The sequence below is a fragment of the Telopea speciosissima genome, chromosome 11 (assembly GCF_018873765.1).
Source record: "Telopea speciosissima isolate NSW1024214 ecotype Mountain lineage chromosome 11, Tspe_v1, whole genome shotgun sequence".
Classification (NCBI taxonomy): domain Eukaryota; kingdom Viridiplantae; phylum Streptophyta; class Magnoliopsida; order Proteales; family Proteaceae; genus Telopea; species Telopea speciosissima.
This window is the reverse complement of record NC_057926.1, coordinates 31,595,815-31,616,262: the sequence shown is the minus strand read 5'-3', so window position 1 is coordinate 31,616,262 and position 20,448 is coordinate 31,595,815.

Below are 20,448 nucleotides of genomic sequence, written 5' to 3'. Positions count from 1 at the left end.
GAACCTCCTTGATTCAAATTTTCCTTGCCAAGGGGATTGAACCTAGATAAAGTTTACTTTTATCCAAGTTGAAAGCTTGGCCAGAATATTCTTGGTATTTGTCAAGGAAGCCCTTTAGGTTCTTAACCCCTCACAACTCAACATTCATGAAAATGAAAAGATCATCAGAAAATAAAAGATGTGAAGGAGTGAATACCTTTCTTGGACCCGGAATGCCTTTCAGAAGACCTTTCCATCTAAGATCTTGAAGCCCCCGACAAACCACCTCCTCTGCCAATATGACTAGCATAGAGGAGAGCAGATCACCTTGACGCAAACCCCTCTCCATTCCCAAAAAGCCAATAGGGCTACCATTGATCAAGACAGAAAGTCTTGTAGAAGCAAGAATTTGATGAATCCAATTAACCCACTTGGCAAGAAAACAAAATTTATCCAAGACTTCAAATAAAAACTGCCACTCCAGAGTATCATAGGCTTTTTGAACATCCAACTTAATCACTAAATTTCCCCCAAAGCTTTTCGCACTCATCATATTAGTTAATTCTAATGCTACTGCAATATTAAAAAAATAATTTTTCCTTTTTGAAACGCTCCTTGTTCCTTCGAAATAAGAGTGGGTAGCAAAATCGCCAATTGAGATGCTAAGATATAGGAATAAGTTTGAAAAAAAATTAACAAGAAACATATAGGATGGAACTGACCCACTTTCCATGTATTCTCCACCTTGGGAATTAGAGTCAAGAAGTTGCAATTGATTCCACTAGTTACCACCCCTTCTCTAAAAAGAATTCTGAATAGCAGCACAAACATCGAGATCCTCTAAATCCCAACAAACTCTGAAAAATGTACCCGGTAACCCATCCGAGCCTGGAGCATTTGAAGGATCCAAATCTAGCATAGCATTTCTGATTTCTCAACCAGAGGGAATCGCCATCAACATATCATAATCTGCAGAAGATACAATTGAAGGAATCACTGAAAGTAGGTTCTCATCCCGAACCGACAAACCTCTTTTATGGAATCCTTCAAAATGATTCACCACTTGCTGCCCAATCACCTCAAAGTCTCTGTAACATTCCCTTCCTCTGAGTGGAGCTCTAGGATAACATTCTTAGCCCTGTGGATCTTAATAGATAAGTGGAAGAACTTAGAGCACCAGTCTCCTTGTTTCAACCATTTATTTCTAGATTTTTCAGCCCATAGTTTTTCCTACAACTCCACCACTTTGTCATACTCACGTTTGGCATCTAACTCCCTATCAAAGAGAGTCTCTTCTAGACCATTAGCTTCAATATGGCTGTTGGCGAGATTGGGTTGACAGCTCATCACAGTCATCCTAATCCTCATCCTAATCCCATTATAGTAGGGAATAAAACCAGATTAGATTGTGATTGTAGTTATCATATTAATCACGGAAATCACTACCACTGTAATCTATTTAAAGACAATAGAATCCTCCCCAAGAAAGCAAGTTGAGTGGGAGTTTAGAACCGTGGATGTAGGCTCTAGTCTGATAAGCTTAACCACATTAATTCCCTGTGTTTTCTCTGCCTTCCTTCTTCGTCCTTGCTTCTTCTCTTCTTCTGCTATTATTTTATGTGAGAATGAATGTTGAAACATGGTATCAGAGAAGAAATCTGGGCAATCCTATGCAGCAGATCTGAGCAACTGTAACTTTGAGGAATACAGATAAGTTCCTTGCTTTATTTCTTTGTTTTTTTGCTCTTGTCTATTTCCATATGGCCGATTCAAATAAATCCGATTCTAGTAAATCCAACTCTAACGAGGGAAGTAGTCGACTTACCTCGATTCTTCTTAATGGCAGAAATTACCTGCCTTGGTCTAAAGTTCTTGTGGCCCTTGGAGGGTGGTCTAAACTTGGATATATTAATGGGACTACTGCCCCTCCTGTTGCTACTGATCCTAAGTTTGCCGATTGGCATACCAGTGATAACCAAGTTATGATGTGGAACTTTCATTCCATGGAACCGTCAATATATGAAATTTTTGCCTATTCCGATAATGCTCAGGCCCTTTGGGATGCTTTAAAGACCATGTATGGTCATGAAGACAATGCTTCACGTATCTTTGAATTACAACAGGAACTGGTTCATACTTCTCAAACACTTGGCCAGACGTTTACTGAACACCTTGGCACCCTAAAAAAGAAATGAGATGAACTGCGTTAGTATCGCCTCTCTACTCAGGATGTTAAGGATTATATCCAACGTGAGGAGCAAGACCGAATCTTTCAATTATTGGCCAGTATTTGTCCTGAGTTTGAAGATCTTCAAAGACAAATTTTCATGAATCCTACTCTCCCATCGTTTGCTACTATTTGTGCCACCATTCAAAGGGAAGAGACTCGACGCCGTGTGATGAATCCTGATTCCAAATAAGGGGGAGATTTGGCTGAAAGCTCCGCCCATGTTGCTACTGGTTCTCTAAAGTCGCAATCTGGTTTTGACATTCGATCTATCCCTGAAAAAAATAAGGGCAACTATCGAAGTTTAAGATTTAACTGTGAGCATTGTGATAAAGATGGGCACACTAAGGATCATTGTTGGAGATTATATCCTCATCTTCGTGCCAATAAAGACAAAGGGGGTGATGCAAAGGTTGCAACCCAAAATGCAACCCCCGATTTCCAGGCTTCTTTAGGTATGATCGCATCGCAACTTCAACAACTTTTGTAAGCAAATGGTTCGGCTACTTCTACTGTTGCTCCTGACTCTAGCAATATGGCACACTATGGTAATTCCTTTGCCTTAGCCACTTTACATACACATAGTTACTTCATTATAGATTCGGGAGCAACCAATCATATCTGCTGTACCTCATATGGCTTATCTAATTTTCGTGCCTTCTCTAATGGGTCCCATTCCCCAATTACGGTTGCAAATGGCACGCAAGTTCTGGTTCTTGGTTGTGGAACTTTGAATTTATTTTCTACTACTTGTGATGTATTATTTGTGCTAGACTTGTCTTCCAACTTATTATCTGTCACAAAGCTCACTAAGGATTTGAACTGCAATATTGTGTTTTCCCATCAAAAGGTAGTGTTTCAGAACAAACTCACCGGGAGGACGATTGGTGAAGGCCGGTTACAAAATGGACTGTATGTTCTAGACTTTCCAAGAGAAGCTTTGGTTGCAAGAATAAATAAAGATGCTATGACCCAGCTTTGGCTTTGGCGTATGGGGCACCCTTTAGATAATGAGCTTTATCATTTAAATTCTGACTTTACCTTGGATTCCAGTTCTTGTGAGACTAGTCATTTTTCCAAGCAACATCGGTTGCCAATTTATTCTAGTGCACATGTGACTACTGAATTATTTTCTCTTGTACATTCTGATGTTTGGGGCCCTACCCCGATTGATTCAGGGATGGTTTTAAAATTTTTATTACCTTTATTGATGATATGTCTTACTCTACTTGGCTTTATCTTCTAACTTCTAAAAGTGAGGTTCTCCAGGTTTTTAAAGACTTTTGTAATCTAATTCACACTCAATATGGTGCTCGGCTTAAAGTTCTCAGAACCTACAATGGAACTGAGTATATTAATAATCCTTTCCAATCCTTCCTTAAGAGCCTTGGGATTGTGCATCAAACCTCCTGGTGTCGGCACTCCTCAACAAAATGGAGTTGCTGAACGAAAAAATCATCATCTCCTTGAAGTGACCTGTTCCTTGTTATTTCATGGCCATCTTCCTAAGACCTACTAGTCTGATGCTGTTCTTACTAGTTGTTACTTAATCAACCGGCTTCCTAGCAAAATTTTGCAATATAAATCTCCCATGGGGGTACTTCTTGGTCGTACCATCAACCTTTCTCATCTCTGTGTTTTTGGGAGTGTGTGCTTCGTCCACTCCCCTAGTGGGAAGCTTGATCCCTGTGCCCGCAAATGTGTTTTCTTGGGTTATTCATCTGTTAAGAAGGGCTACAAATGCTTTGATCCCTCCACCCGCAAGGTTTATTTTTCTCAAGATGTTATCTTTGATGAGACTCGCATGTTTTTTTCTGGCAGGGACCAACTTCAGGGGGAGACATGTGGAGAAAAAGATCTTGATTATAGTGATTTTGATATTGAATTTGTCCCATTGCCAACTGATGATCAACCGAATGAAACTAAGTTGGTGCTAATGACCAAACCGGCCATGTTGTTGATGACGCACCTGCACCTGCTGTTGTTGAAGGTAATAATCAAAGGGAAGCGATCATCACCCCTATTTCATCCGTGGCACCTATTCGCAAGTCCATTCGCATCCCTCAGCCATCGACAAGGATTCGAGATTATACCACATATTGTTCCACTCAGTTTCCTATACAGAACTATTTATGTTATGGTAACGTCTCATCTGGTTTTTGGGTTTTCTTATCTTCTATCAATACTCACAAAGAACCCGTAAATTTTCTTGAAGCTAAGAATTCTCCTGTTTGGCAAAAGGCTATGAATGAGGAGCTAGAAGCACTCAGTAGGAATAAAACTTGGAATATTACTACCTTACCTGAAGGGAAGCGTTCAGTCGGTTGTAGATGGGTGTATAAAATCAAATATAAAAATGATTGGTCTGTTGAGTGCCACAAGGCAAGATTGGTTGCAAAAGGATGCACCCAAACGTTTGGTGAAGATTACAAAGAGACATTCGCACCAGGTGCGAAGATGAATATAGTGAGAGTTTTGATGTCTATTGCTGTTAACCATGATTGGCTTCTCTTCCAAATGGATGTTAAGAATGCGTTCTTGCAAGGAGATTTGGAAGAAGAAGTTTATATGGATGTCCCCCCCGGGCATCACTTAGAACACCAACTAGGAGCTGTTTGCAAGCTTAATAAAGCTATATATGGGCTTAAACAGTAACCACGTGCTTGGTATAGAAGATTAAGCACTGCTCTTGAAGGAGTTGACTTAAAAAAGGGCAAGTCAGATTCCTTATTATTTGTTAAACACAGTAACAAAGGAACTATGGTCGTTCTCCTCTACGTCGACAACATTGTTATTACTGGTAACAATCTCCAGGAAATTGAGTCTCTTAAACGACATTTAAATAGGGAGTTCGACATCAAGGATTTGGGTCAATTGTGATATTTCCTTGGCATTGAAGTTACGCACTCCAGTAAGGGATTATTTATATCTCAAAGAAAGTACATTCTTGATCTCTTAAAAGAGACGGGTAAAATGGGAGCAGCTCCTGCAGAATCTCCCATGGATTACAGTAGCAAATTTGTTGACAATGTGACTCCATTATCTGACATTGGTAGATTTCAAAGATTGGTCAGAAGGTTAATCTATTTGACCATCACACGACCTGACGTTGCCTATGCTGTTAGTTATGTAAGCCAATTCATGCATGCCCCCATAGAAGGGCATATGGCACTTGTAGATCGTATACCACGATACCTAAAGTCCTGCCCAGGACATGGAGTTCTAATGAAGAAACATGGTCATGCCAAATCATAGGGTACACTGATGGTGACTGGGCAGGAAGTCCCTCTAATAGAAGGTCCACTTTAGGATTTTATACATTCGTTGGGGGAAATTTAGTTAGCTGGAAGAGCAAGAAACAGAGTGTGGTAGCTAGGTCCAGTGCCAAAGCCGAGTATAGAGCCATGGCCTCAACCACTAGTGAGTTAGTATGGCTTCGATTGCTTGTTCAAGAATTGGGTTTTGGTACTTCAGAATCGCCTATGAAATTATTTTGTGACAATCAAACTACCATCCGTATTGCCTCCAATCTAGTCTTTCATGAACGGACAAAGCATATAGAGGTTGATTGTCACTTTGTTCGAGAGAAGGTCCAGGAGAAAAGCATTGAAACACCCTATATTTGAAGCGAAGAACAGCTAGCTGACGTGTTCACTAAAGCTTTCTCCAAGTCTGTGTTTAAATCCATGATATCCAAGTTGACCTCAGATGGGATGTTACAGCTGTACCCAAATCCTGACCCAAACTTTGAATGTAGGTTCGGAACCCGATGGATCCTGGGTCTTACCTACTAGCAACCTATGGTGCACTGACCCAGTGATCATTTTTGAAGGGGAATCTCTGGTGATGTCATACCTACCGTCCGGAGGCAACCACTAGACCTGTGTTGTTGTTCCATACACTAGTTGATGGACAACCTAAGATACAACCCTTGCTTAACTAAAAAAGGTTTAAAGTTATTTTAAATGTTTAAACAACTGTTTGATGGCCACAAACTATACAAGGACAATGCCCTAGGCATGGCACAGGCCTCTGTGGGACCTAAATGCAAAAACAATAGGGATTTACCTACTGGTCCATCCCTACTGGTCGATTGGATCGACTAATGCTGCTGTACTGCACAAAATTCATCTCAGATGTGTGGGACCCAGTGTCTCGCACCCTGGATCACCTCCCCATACCTAAAATGACTTGTGGGGATATTGCCCTAACAATGTGATCATGTGGGGCCCACTTTGAAGCCAATTGCACTGTAGAATGAATTTCAAGAATGCATTCTTCATAAAACTGCTTTAGGCAAACAGGCCTTAGTGGTTGGGCCTATATAAGCATGCCTTCAGCCCAAAATCTCCTCTACTCTTTTTGTTGGAGAGAAGGAAGAGAAGGAGAAGGAGAAAGAGAAGAGAAGAAGTGGAAAGTGAAGGCTTGGGACCTCCTTGTGCTTGGATCCTTCAAGGTAAACCCAAGCCCAACTATTCTCTACTGTTTTCATTGCCATTACCATAGCTGTAACCATGAATCTTCTCTGTTGTTGGTTGTACAACCATGTTCTCCTGTGCGTATTATATTAGTCATGCTTTACTAGCTACCTTTAATGTTTGAATCCGTGCATGCATATGTAATCTGCTGTACCTAGCCCTTCACCCTCCATGTTTATGGTGTCTACATGCTATGCATACTATTTCCAGCCTTAGATGATCGATTGCTATGCCATGGTGTGTATTTAGATCATGAAAATAGGAGTTACACATGCTTGCTTTGAATGCATGCTTAATGCAAGGCTTGGTTTTCTGAAACAGAACTATTATAGCACAGATATAACCTGCTCATGTATGTTTTCTGTTGTTTCTTGCATGCAAAGCCATGCATGCTAACCATGATGCCAGGATTCCCAAATACCCTATGCATGTTCAATTTTTCACCATGCACATGTTGGTCATCATGCATGGAACCCAAATATGTCTTATGATCATCCATGCAGTCCATAGATCCAGAGATCCAAGCCAAAATAGTGTTGGCTCTTAAGAATTTCGAGCTGTACTTGCACTGGTCCATTGCATGGACCAGTACCAATCGACTGTTGGGGTAAATTTCACACATCACCCATTATGGTTTTGATGATAACAAATAAGTTAGTTGTACTAACTCTTGTCTAAAAGATGCATAGATAAGAGCAGAGCATCAAGTGAGGGGGAGCACTCAATTCAAGAGATTGATGCTCAAAGCAAATTGAACTTGTCCAATCTTTGAAGACATCAAAGAATCATGAAGAATGGAGAACAAGTTTTGAAGATAAAGATCAAGACAAGTTAGAGGAACTCACTTTGAAGTTACTAATGTAAAGAAGTGAAGTTCAAGACTTGAAGAATTGTGAAGACTTAGAATTGTACTAAGTTATAAATTCAATTGTTAAAGTCATAATTGATGTAATGCACACACGCACACATACATTCATTTAGAATGACCTTAGGAGGTTAAATGGACCCCTAAACATGCGACTATTGAGTTTTGGAACCCCCCAAACCAAACCCTTTTGGAATCTCCCATGTAAGTCCAATAAAGGACTTAAATAAGAATGCAGAAATTTGAGAATCCAGCATCGCCGGATCAAAATCCAGCATACCGATCAACGCTGATCTCACGAAAATGGTCACAGAGCTTGGTTAAGTAAGCTGGATAAGGATCTAGCATACCGGATCATGAACCAGCATACCAGATCATAATCCAGCATGCCGGATCACTTCACAACTATTGTAATTTGACCGTTGCACCTTGTTTCAATATGGAAATTAGGTAATCTAGCATACTGGATTGGAATCCAGCATACTGGATTATTGCTATCTAAATCTATCTGATCTTAAGACAGTTTTCATATTGATTAGAGCTACCTAGCCTATAAATACCCTTTTATTTAAGGCTCTAATGACTACTAAGAATTATCAGTAAGAGACTTCATCACAAGCTCTAATTGCAATAGCCTAAGTGAACATTCAAGCATCCAATCATCACAAGCTCACACACTTAAGCTCCTCAACCTCATCTAGCTTCAAGCTCCAAGGGTGGAAGGTAGCATACACTCCTACTAAGGTTAAGGTAACCCTTTTCCTAGTAGTTTTTACTTTATGTTTTAATTGAGTCCTCTTGTTCGGAATCAAGAGTAGTGTTGAGTCCTCTTGCTCATTTCTCAAGAGTAGTTGTACGAGTCCTCTTGCTCTTACTCAAGATTATTGTAGTAAAATTTTTTCTAAGTTGAGAGGAGTGGACGTAGGCACTTGTTGGCCGAACAACTATAAATCTTGTGTGTCTCTCTTTAATTATTGCTTGTCAATTGATTATCTTTACTTGTTTATTTTTTGCATAATTTTTTATTTTCTAACCTTCACCTATTCACCCCTCCTCTAGGTGAATTCACATTTGGTATCAGAGCGGGAGCTCCAGACCGTGATTGTTTTTCAATCCAATTAAGAGTTAAAGACCATGGGATCCTCTAGCAATCGAAGGATTGAGGGATACACCATTACTAGACCTCCCTTCTTTGAAGGTGAAGGATTCTCCTATTGAAAGAATCGCTTCAAGAACTTCGTGTGTGCCAATAACATTGACATATGGGAAGTTATAGAGAATGGACTTAATACCATAGACAAGCCCAAAGAAGAATGGACCATAGCTGAAAAGGCTAAAATGCAACTCAACTATGTTGCTATAAGCTATCTCCAATGTGCCTTAGGAGAAAAGGAGTATAATAGGACATGGATGTGTGACTCCGTCAAGGAGATGTTTGATAAGCTTGTAGTGACCTATGAAGGTACCTCTGAAGTTAAGCAATCTAAGATTGATATGCTTGTAAATGAGTATGAACTATTTAAAATAAAAAATGATGATGACATATATGCAATGTTTACTTGGTTTACTAACATTGTGAACAAGCTGAAAGGATTAGAAAAAATCTACTCCAATGGTGAAAACGTTCGAAAGATTTTAAGATCTCTCTCAAAGGAATGGAGATCCAAGACTACAGCAATCAAAGAATCCAAAGTCATTGACAAACTAAGTCTAGATAAGCTGCTGGGATCACTCCAAACTCATGAGATGGAGCTCAAATAAGACACCAAGGAGATTGAACCAAAAGAACCAAAGAAGAAGGTTGTAGCGTTCAAATCATACCATGAAGTAAGTGATGATGAAGAAGAACTATCTAATGACGAGATCGAATATCTCTCAAAGAAGTTCTCAAAGTTTCTGAAGAATAAAGGCAAAGCCACATTCAACAAGAGAAGACTCTCAAGAGACCAAAAAGGTAAAAATGCTCTTAAAGAAAAGAATGATTCTTCTTCAAAAGACATTATTTGCTATGAGTGTAGGAAACCAGGATATTTTAGGGGAGATTGTCCGAAGATAAAGAAATACAATAAAGTATACAAAGTCGAACACTCCTTCAATTCAAGCGATGAAGAAGAGGAAGATGAAGAATCTCAAGAAGAAGAGCAAATCAACCTTGCTTTTGTGGCTATTGAAGATGAAGAAAGTGAAAATGAGGTAACCCCCACTTCTCCATCTCATAAGGATAAGAATTTTCTAGAATTAGAAGAAGCTTTTGAAGACCTCTACCAAAGTAGCATGGAGTTAGCTACTACTAAAAAGAATCTCTTAAAAGAGATCAATACCCTCAAAGACCAAAACACAACTCTAACTTCTCAAGTAAATATCTTGGAAGAAGAGAAAGAGAAGTTGTGTAAAGCCTTAGAGTCCTTTACAAATGGCAAAAAGACCCTTGATATCTTACTTAAAAATGCCTCCAAAGCACCTTTCAAAAAGGAAGGGCTAGGCTTTGATGTGAACATGAGTTCAAAACAAACCCAAAAGCCAAATTCAAGTAAGATAGCAAGCAAAGGAGCTAAAAAAAATAAATATTGTAACTACTGCAGAAAGAAGGGACATTTACTTGAGGAATGCTATTCCAAGAAGAAAAGTCCTCAAGTTAAGAACCCCAATCCCAAAGGAAAGACTCAAAGTCCAAATACCCCTCAAATTGTTGTATGCAATAACTGCAACAAGAAGGAACATACTATCTGGGAATGTCATCACATGAACCAATCTTTTCACCATCCTAGAAGACCTTACAATATTCAAAACAGGAGGAGTCAACCAAAGGTGCAACGACCTACTAGAACTTCACCTAAGGTGTAAAGACCTCCCAAAAACCAAGGTTCATATAGAGCACCCCAAAACCAAAGACCTTGGAACCCCGAATCATACCCAAATTGGTATGGTAATCAAAGGGAAAATAGAAACCAAATGATTTGGAGACCAAGAGGAATATATGATACTGGCATTGACGGACCCAATATACAATGGGGACCAAATTTTTATTAAGTTCTTTTCCTTCTATCCTCGCTTTTTGGTAATGCCAAAGGGGGAGAGAAATGGGTAGATAAAGTGGTAGTTTCTCTCTTGAACATATATTGTCTTCACATTGTCTCTTTATATCACTTGATATTATTTATTTTTCATCATCGAAAAGGGGGAGATTGTTGGGGTAAATTTCATACATCACCCATTATGATTTTGATGATAACAAAATAAGTTAGGTATACTAACTCTTGTCTAAAAGATGCATAGATAAGCGTAGAGCATCAAGTGAGGGGGAGCACTCAATTCAAGAGATTGATGCTCAAAGCAAATTGAACTTGTCCAATTTTTCAAGACATCAAAGAATCATGAAGAATGGAGAACAAGTTTTGAAGACAAAGATCAATACAAGTTAGAGGAACTCACTTTGAAGATACTCATGTAAAGAAGTGAAGTTCAAGACTTGAAGAATTATAAAGACTTAGAATTGTACTAAGTTGTAAATTCATTTGTTAAAGTCACAATTGATGTAATATACACACGCACACATACATTCATTTAGAATGACCTTAGGAGGTTAAATGGACCCCTAAACATGTGACTAATGAGTTTTGGAACCCCCCAAACCAAACCCTTTTGGAATTTCCCATGTAAGTCCAACAAAGGACTTAAATGAGAATGCAAAAATTTGAGAATCCAGCATGCCAGATCAAAATCCAGCATACCGGATTAGCTGTTGATCTCAAGAAAATGGTCACAGTAGCTTGGTTAAGTAAGCTGGATAAGGATCCAGCATACCAGATCATAAACCAGTATACCGGATCATAATCCAACATGCCGGATCACTTTATAACTGTTGTAATTTGACCATTGCACCTTGTTTCAATATGAAAATTAGGTAATCCGGCATACCAGATTGGAATCTAGCATACCGGATTATTGCTGTCTAAATCTATCCGATCTTAAGACAGTTTCCATATTGATTAGAGCTACCTAGCCTATAAATACCCTTTTGTTTAAGGCTCTAATGACTACTAAGAATTATCATTAAGAGACTTCATCACAAGCTCTAATTGCAATAGCTTAAGTGAACATTCAAGCATCCAATCATCACAAGCTCACACACTCAAGCTCCTCAACCTCATCTAGCTTTAAGCTCCAAGGGTGGAAGGTAGCATACACTCCTACTAAGGTTGAGGTAACCTTTTTCCTATTAGTTTTTACTTTATGTTTTAATTGAGTCCTCTTGCTTGGAATCAAGAGTAGTGAGTCCTCTTGCTCGAAATCAAGATTGGTTGAGTCCTCTTGCTCATTTCTCAAAAGTAGTTGTACGAGTCCTCTTGCTCTTACTCAAGATTGTTATAGTGAAATTCTCTTTAAGTTGAGAGGAGTGGACGTAGGCACGTGTTGGCCGAACCATTATAAATCTTTTGTGTCTCTCTTTAATTATTGCTTGTCAATTGGTTATCTTTACTCGTTTATTTTTCGCATAATTTTTTGTTTTCCAACCTTCACCTATTCACCCCCTAGGTGAATTCACATCGACCACTACTAGAGACCTTGTCCAATTTCAAACCTGATCAGCCCATGGCCTATGAAACACTATGAAAGGTCTTTTGTGATGGAACCCCGGCCATCCCAGCTCTGTACCCTCTATTTGGAGTCAGTCTGAGATCCCGAGACATGTTTCGGGCAACCAAAACCTTGTTTAAATGGAACCAAGGCCAAGAACCCATATTGGTACCACTAGAATAACACCTAGGAACCTCTTTTATGAAGCCATAACCATTACCCTGGAAGCTCTGTACTTTTTGCAACTGTGGCCCTACTGGTCCATTGCCACTGGTCCATTGGATAGACCAATCCAATCAACCAGTGCAAGCCATGAATGAAGAATATGATTCTAGCATCTGAGACCTACTTAAAATAATACCTAAGCACCTGTTTGGTCTAAATCCACAAACCCCTTTTGATTTTGGCCACAATAGTCCTACTGGTCCATTGCCACTAGTCCATCCGTCCATTGCCACTGGTCCATTGAATAGACCAGTGCCAATCGACCACTGCTGCTGTCATGGCAGTTTTGTGCCCTGCTTTGGTCTGGAAGCTAGACTAAGGTTACTCCTAGTCTCCTAGGGTAATTTGGTGTGTATTAATATGAATTTTTTAATTTATTTACCTAGGCTCTGACTATTTTTCAGGTGACGCGTATCCGAGTACTTTTGCGGACCGGCAGTCTTCGGAACCAGCGAAGTATAATCAAGGTGAGTGGATAATGGATCATCCTTGTAGGTGTGACCTTGTGAACACTTTAAAGATAACAAATTACTTCTCTTTATTGATATCTGATATATATTATTATTTATTTGCTTTTGGTTATTGATATTAATGATGTGACTGTGGATTGAGGTTATGAGCATGTTGATAAAATGATTGATGACTAAAATGCATGCTATGTGAACTGTTAGATTAGATGCCGTAATAGACGGCTTGAAAATGAAAGATATGGTGAGCCGTAGTATGGGCTGCGAGAGCACATCTCATACTTGGAAATGAGGTTTGTGGTAGCCGTAGAATGGGATACGGTTGACACCACTCAACTCAAACTTATCATGTAGATCATTGGGCTAGGTGAACATACCCTTATGCTACAGCCCTTCCCAACAGGGTTGCATGTGTTGGGTGATCATGGCCTCTTGAAAGCCGAGGAGTTATAGAATCCGCGATACGTTGCCATGGTTATCTTAGGGTCTGCCAAGGGAGGGAGTCGATGCTCCCAGACCAGCGCGGGTTCCACTCACAATGATTGAGGTGGCAACCAAAGAACGAACGAGAAGCGACTGAGATTATCGCCCGAGTCATTGCAAGTAGTGAATACCTAGTGACTTAATTGTGCTGTTAGGTGGACTAGAGTAATAAAATTGAACCCAACATGTAGATTGATGATGATGGTTGTACCTGCTTGTATGATTTATTATTTATTTGCTAGGCTCGGTGGAGCTCATCCCTCGTGAATTGTTTCTTTTAGATGATTTTGTAGGTGGAGATCTCCCTGAATGGGAGGATCATTTCGGATAGTTTGGTGATGGTGATCATGGTCATTTTGGTGTGGACCCCGACGGAGGTGATCCCTCTGATGCAGGTGCACAGGGTTAGGCTGGAGGAGCTGATCTGATGGCGACTGTCTTCTCTTTTTGATGTTCATAGAACAATCTTTTTATGGATAGTCGAATGACACTTTTCTTTTATATAGCTTACAAATGTAGCTTTTGTTTATATTGTATCCTGATGTAGGGCTATGAAAATGCCATAAATGTATATCTGGAAGTACTGTGGGTTGTGAGTTACCGTTGAATAATTTAATTATGGTAGCTCACTTATGTAAATATAACACTTTAGCTTCCATCGCACTCTGTTTCCAATATTATATTGTAAATGCGGTGTGTGTCTGTTGAGTGGTGTTTGCTTCTGAATCCTGGAGATTTGGCTGATGTGGTTTGACATCCGGGTCACTCGCCCGACCCGCCTAGGGGGTGGTTTGGGGTGTGAGAGAGTTTGGTATCAGAGCGAGAAGCTCTCTAAACTCACAGACAACGAAAATAGGATTAAAGCAAACTAGCTATGAGAAAAACAAGAACATTAGAATAGATAGACAATGAGAAAATAGAATGACATAATAGAGAACTAATTCAAACAAGAGAGAAATCATGGTTAGGAAAAGGTCAAACAAAAGAGCTCGTAGTGAGATGCAATCTCATTTTGTACAAGAAGCGGGACCATCCAGTGATTCGGGCTCGACCATTGAAACATCTGCTACCTCTAAGAGCTGGCCTGAGGTCCCTCCTACCCGAACACACGAGATTCCCCCAGCACCTGAGGTTCCTCTGGCTCATGCACCCCCATCTTCACCAATTATGATTGTTGCAGAGATCTCTGCAATTATGGCTACTATGATGCAGTCCATGCAACAACAACAGCAAGTTCAACTGCAGATTCAACAACAACAACAAGAGCTGATGACCAGTATGAACACACAACTCATGAATGCCATGCAGCAGAGAGTAGTGTCGCAACCTAACCGTCCCCCAAACTTTCCTCCTTCTGTGCCTCAGGTTACACTAGAAAACTCCACTGCTAGGGTGATGGAGAAGTTCAAGAAACTCCACCCTCCATCTTTCTCTAAGGTTGAATCAAATTCACTACAGCCTGAGAGGTGGATTAGTGCCTTGGAGAAAGGCTTTTGAAGTACTAGAATGTACCAATGCCTAGAAACTGATATGTGCTGGGTACGAGTTACAGAATGAAGCCGGGGCTTGGCGAAAATCAGTTCGGCCAAATCTCAAAGCGACTCATCCCGACCCAACATGGGATCAGTTCAAGGAGGTATTTTTCAAGAATTACTTCCCTGAGAGCCTCAGAGATAGAAAGGAAGCAGAGTTCTCTATCTTTACACAAGGATCAAAGACAGTACTGGAATACCAACAGCAGTTTGAGGACCTGCTCCATTTTACACCAGAACACCTGAGGAAGGAGGCAAGTAAGATCAAGAAATTTGAGAAGAGACTTAAACCTGAAATTGGGGCTATGTTGTCAATCATGGAGATTGAAACCTATACTTAGATGTTTGATAAGGCTAAGACCATTGAAGACAGACTAAAAGAAAAGTTGACTACATTGTAAGGATCAACTAAGAAGCCTAGCAATTTCCAAAATTACAACTGGCCTAACAAGACATTTAAGAGTCCTAGTAGCCCCAGTCCACTACAATACCGATGGCCAGAAGCGGGTCAAAACTCACAACCATACCTTTCGGTCTATAATCAGTCAAATTAGTATGCTCGTCAGGGTTCTAGTCAAGGTACAACTTCTGTTCAAACTCGGCGGTCAGCAATAAGCCAAGCAAGTCAAGCTTCTTTTCAATCTGGCCGCCTGTGCCTCCTTCCCAATCTATCGATTCCATCTGATGTTTAGGATGTGGTCAGCCTAGTCATTTATCAAAGGACTGTATGCATCAGAGAAACAACGTACCCTCAAGATTCCAATCATCTGGCCGGCCCTACCTACACCAAGACGGCCAGACTCAAGGAAAAGTGTACGCACTGACCAATGAGGAAGCAAAAGCGGATTTGGAAGTAATGACAGGTATTTTCCCAAAAGAAACTACATAATCAAGTTTAGATAAGCTATATAATATAGGGTAGACTTTTGATTGCATCATTATCTTAATCCAAACTTAGGTACTTTAAACCTAGCATCCATCCCTACGTATGTGCTATTTGATTCTGGCGCATCGCACTCCTTTGTCTCTAATATCTTTGCAAGTAGGATGAACATAACTCCAAGAAATATAGGGCACAAGTTTACAATGAGCACCCCAACCGGAAGTGTGATAATTTTGAAGGAGGTATTTGATGCTTGCCCGATAGAAATTTGCGGGCAGAACTTGATAGCACGTTTAATCAGGTTTGACATGAAGGACTTTGACGTAATCCTAGGAGTGGATTGGTTGTCCGCTCATGAAGCAAATGTCATGTGTGCCAAAAGAAAGATCGTGGTTAAGCCTAAGGAGGGAGATGAATTTACCTACAAAAGTGAACCGGTGAGGAAGCCCAAAAAGGTGACGATATCCGCACTTTAAGCAAAGAAGTTATTGGATGATGGGTGCCAGGGATATCTGGCTGCAGTTATGGATATAGAAGCCAAGATAAAGCCATTAGAGGCGTTAGAAGTAGTCTAGGAATTTCCTGATGTCTTTCCCGATTACTTAACTCAATTGCCACCAGAGCGAGAAACAGAATTTGCAATAGATCTGATCCCTGGAGCAGCCCCTGTGTCTAAAGCACCGTATCATATGGTGCCTATAGAGTTGAAAGAACTACAAATCAAACTACAGGACCTATTAAAGAAAGGGTTTATCCAACCCAGTGGGTCGCCATGGGGAGCACCGATCCTGTTTGTAAAGAAAAAGGATAAAAGTATGAATATGTGCATCGATTATCGAGAACTGAACAAACTTACAATCAAGAACTGATACCCGTTGCCACGCATCGATGACCTGTTCGATTAACTGCAAGGCATAAGTGTTTTCTCAAAGATTAACCTTAGATCCGGGTATCACCAGCTGAGGATCAAAGGCAGTGATATCCATAAGACTGCGTTCAGAACGAGGTATGAACACTACGAATGCCCCCGCAGCATTCATGGATATGATGAATAGAGTGTTTCATGACATTCTGGACAAGTATGTCATAGTTTTCATAGATGACATTTTAATCTATTCGCAGAATGCAAAGGAACATGCACATCACTTGAGGTTTATACTTCAACGGCTAAGGGAACATCAATTGTTCGCAAAATTCAACAAGTGTAAATTTTGGCTCTGCCAGATAGAATTCCTGGGACATAAAGTCTTGAGTACGGGCATTGAAGTCGACCCCGGGAAGGTCAAGGCGATCCTTGAGTGGGAGACACCGAAGAATGCCACGAAAATTTATAGTTTCCTGGGACTAGCTGGTTACTACAGTCGATTTATTGAAAACTTCTCACGAATATCGGCACCCATGACTCATCTGACCAGGAAGGAGCAAAGTTTAAATGGTTGGATGCATGTGAGAAGAGATTTTGTGAGCTTAGACGATTATTGGTGTTAGCTCCAGTTTTAACCATCCCAGATGGCACAGGTGGCATGACTGTGTACACAGATGCATCAAGAATCGGCTTGAGCTATGTATTGATGCAAAGAGGGGAAGTGGTTGCCTACGGATCAAGGCAACTAAAAGAACATGATAAGAACTACCCCACTCATGACCTAGAGTTAGCGGCAGTGGTTTTTGCCTAGAAAATTTGGCAGCATTACTTATATGGCGAGAGAAGCGAGATCTTCAGCGACCACCAGAGCCTAAAGTACTTCTTCACGCAGAAGAACCTAAATATGAGGCAAAGAAGGTGGTTGGAACTAGTAAAGGATTACGACTGCGACATACAATACCACCCCGGAAAGGCCAACATAGTCGCAGATGCATTAAGCAGGAAGGCCCAGACATAATCCCTTGCTTCCCTAGCTGTTAGGGAGCAGTTGATTGAGGAAGCTAGGAAGTTTGATTTGGAACTCATGATTGATGGGACAACAGTATTATTGGCAGCTCTGGATGTTCAACCATCAATCAGAGAAGAGATAATAGAAAAACAGTCGAGAGGTCCGGAGTTATGGAAGATTATTATAGGCATCTAACAAGGAACTTGGGGAGATCCGGACTTCTCGATTACTAATGATGGAGCGCTAAAATTTAGAGATAGACTGTGTGTCCCAACTGATTATGATGTGCACGATCGAATTCTCAAGGAAGCCCATAATTTGCCATACTCCATACACCCGAGTAGCACAAAGATGTACAAGGACCTAAAGGAGTATTATTGGTGGATCAGAATGAAGAAGACCATGGCGTTGTACGTATCGGAATGCCTCTCCTGCCAATAGATAATGGCAGAAAGGCACAAGCCACATGGGCTGTTGCAGCCATTACCGGTCCCTGAGTGGAAGTGGGATCATATTACTATGGATTTTGTGACTGGTTTACCATTGACGAAGAAGGGCATGAATGCAATTTGGGTGATTGTTGATAGAATGACAAAATCAGCCCACTTTATTCCTATAAAGGTTACTTACCTGTTGGACAAGCTGGCCCAGCTATACATCGATGGTGTGGTTTACCTTCACGGTGTGTTGGTCAGCATTGTATCTGATCGAGACCCTAAGTTTACCTCAAGATTTTGGAGATGCCTTCAACAAGCTATGCGCACTCAATTAAACCTCAGTACTTCCTTCCACCCTCAGACCGATGGGCAATCTGAACGGACCATACAAACATTGGAAGATATGCTCAGGGCATGTACCTTGGAGATGAAGGATAGTAGAGACGCATGTTCCCCTGCTAGAGTTTGCTTACAATAATAGCTACCATTCCACCATTGGAATGGCACCTTATGAAGCACTATATGGGAGGAAATGCCGCACACCTCCCTACTAGGATGAAGTTAGAGAATGGTGCATGATAGGCCTGGAGTTAGTACAGGTCACTTGTGAGAAGGTGGATATGATTAGAGAAAAGATCAAAGCGGCTCCATCAAGGCAGAAGAGCTACGTGGACAATAGAACGAAGGATATTGAGTTTACAGTTGGAGAAAAGGTATTTCTTCGAGTTTCACTAACCAAAGACATCACATGCTTCAGCAAGAAAGGGAAGTTGAACCCAAGGTATATTGGTCCATACAAAATCCTAACAAGAGTTGGACCAGTAGCATACCGGCTAGCTTTACCTTCGGCGTTTGAGGGCGTTCATAATATGTTTCATGTGTCAATGTTAAAGAAGTACATCACCAATCCGACACATGTACTTTTGGCTGAACTAGAACATCTTGACTCTGACCTGACCTATGTGGAGCAACCCGAAGAAATTATGGCTCAGAAGGAACATAAGCTCTGTAATCGTACCGTTGCTCACGTCAAGGTTTGATGGAGAAACCACACCCCGAGGAAGCATCGTGGAAAAATGAAGAAGAAATGCATAAAGAATACCCTCACCTTTTCAGCTTACAAGGTACGTCCATTTCGAGGACAAAATTCTTGTAAGGGGGGGAGGATGTTACAGTTGTACCCAAACTCAGAATGTAGATCCGGAACCCGATGGATCCTGGGTCTTACCCACTAGCAACCTATGTTGCACTGACCTGATGATCATTTTTTAAGGGGAATCTCCGGTGATATCATACCTACCGGTCCAGAGGCAACTACCAGACCTGTGTTACTGTTCCATACACCAGTTGATGGACAACCTAAGGTACAACCCCTGATTAACTAAAATAGGTTTAAATTTATTTTAAATGTTTATACAACTGTTTGATGGCCACAAACTATACAAGGATAATGCCCTAGGCATGGCACAGGCCTCAGTGGGACCCAAATGCAAAAACAACAGGGATTTACCTACTGGTCCATCCCTACTGGATGATTGGATCGACCAGTGCTGCTGTACTGTACAGAATTCATCTAAGATGTGTGGGACCCAGTGTCTCTGTTGGGGAATCAAATGCCCTCCCAGATCCCGACTCTGGCACAGAGCGATGCGCATTGGCTGGTGTGCAATAAGGAAATAAAGTTGCACCTTCCCTCACAAGACGTCTTTTCGGATCAAGCGCTTGCCAATCCCCCAAAAGATGCCTTGTGAGGGAAGGTACAACTCTATTTCCTTATTGTACACTAGCCAGCACGCATCGCTCGGCACCCAAGCAGGGATCTGGGTGGGCGTTGGATTCCCCAATAACCCCCCCCAACGCCCACTCAGGGACTACTCGCAAGTACAGTCTGCTCTGTAGTATGTCGCGCATAGGGAGACTCGAACTCGCGACTACCTGCTCTGATACCAATGTTGGAACCGCTTCCTCTAAAAGGCCGACCTTGTAGGAAAGGGAGGAAACAATATGTATATCATACAGGAGCTCTAACACAGTGGTCTATCCAAAGGGGGACACAGGTGGATAAATAATTTTTAACAGTCTCTTACCCCGGATCACCTCCCTGTACCTAGAATGACTTGTGGGGATATTACCCTAACAATATGATCATGTGGGGCCCACTTTGAATCTAATTGCATTGTAGAATGAATCTCAAGAATGCATTCTTCATAAAACTGCTTTAGGCAAATAGGCCTTAGTGGCTGGGCCTATATAAGCATGCCTTTAGCCCCAAATCTCCTCTACTCTATTCGTTGGAGAGAAGGAAGAGAAGGAGAAGGAGAAAGAGAAGAGAAGAAGAGGAAAGTGAAGGCTTGGGACCTCCTTGTGCTTGGATCCTTCAAGGTAAACCCAAACCTAGCTATTCCCTGCTGTTTTCATCA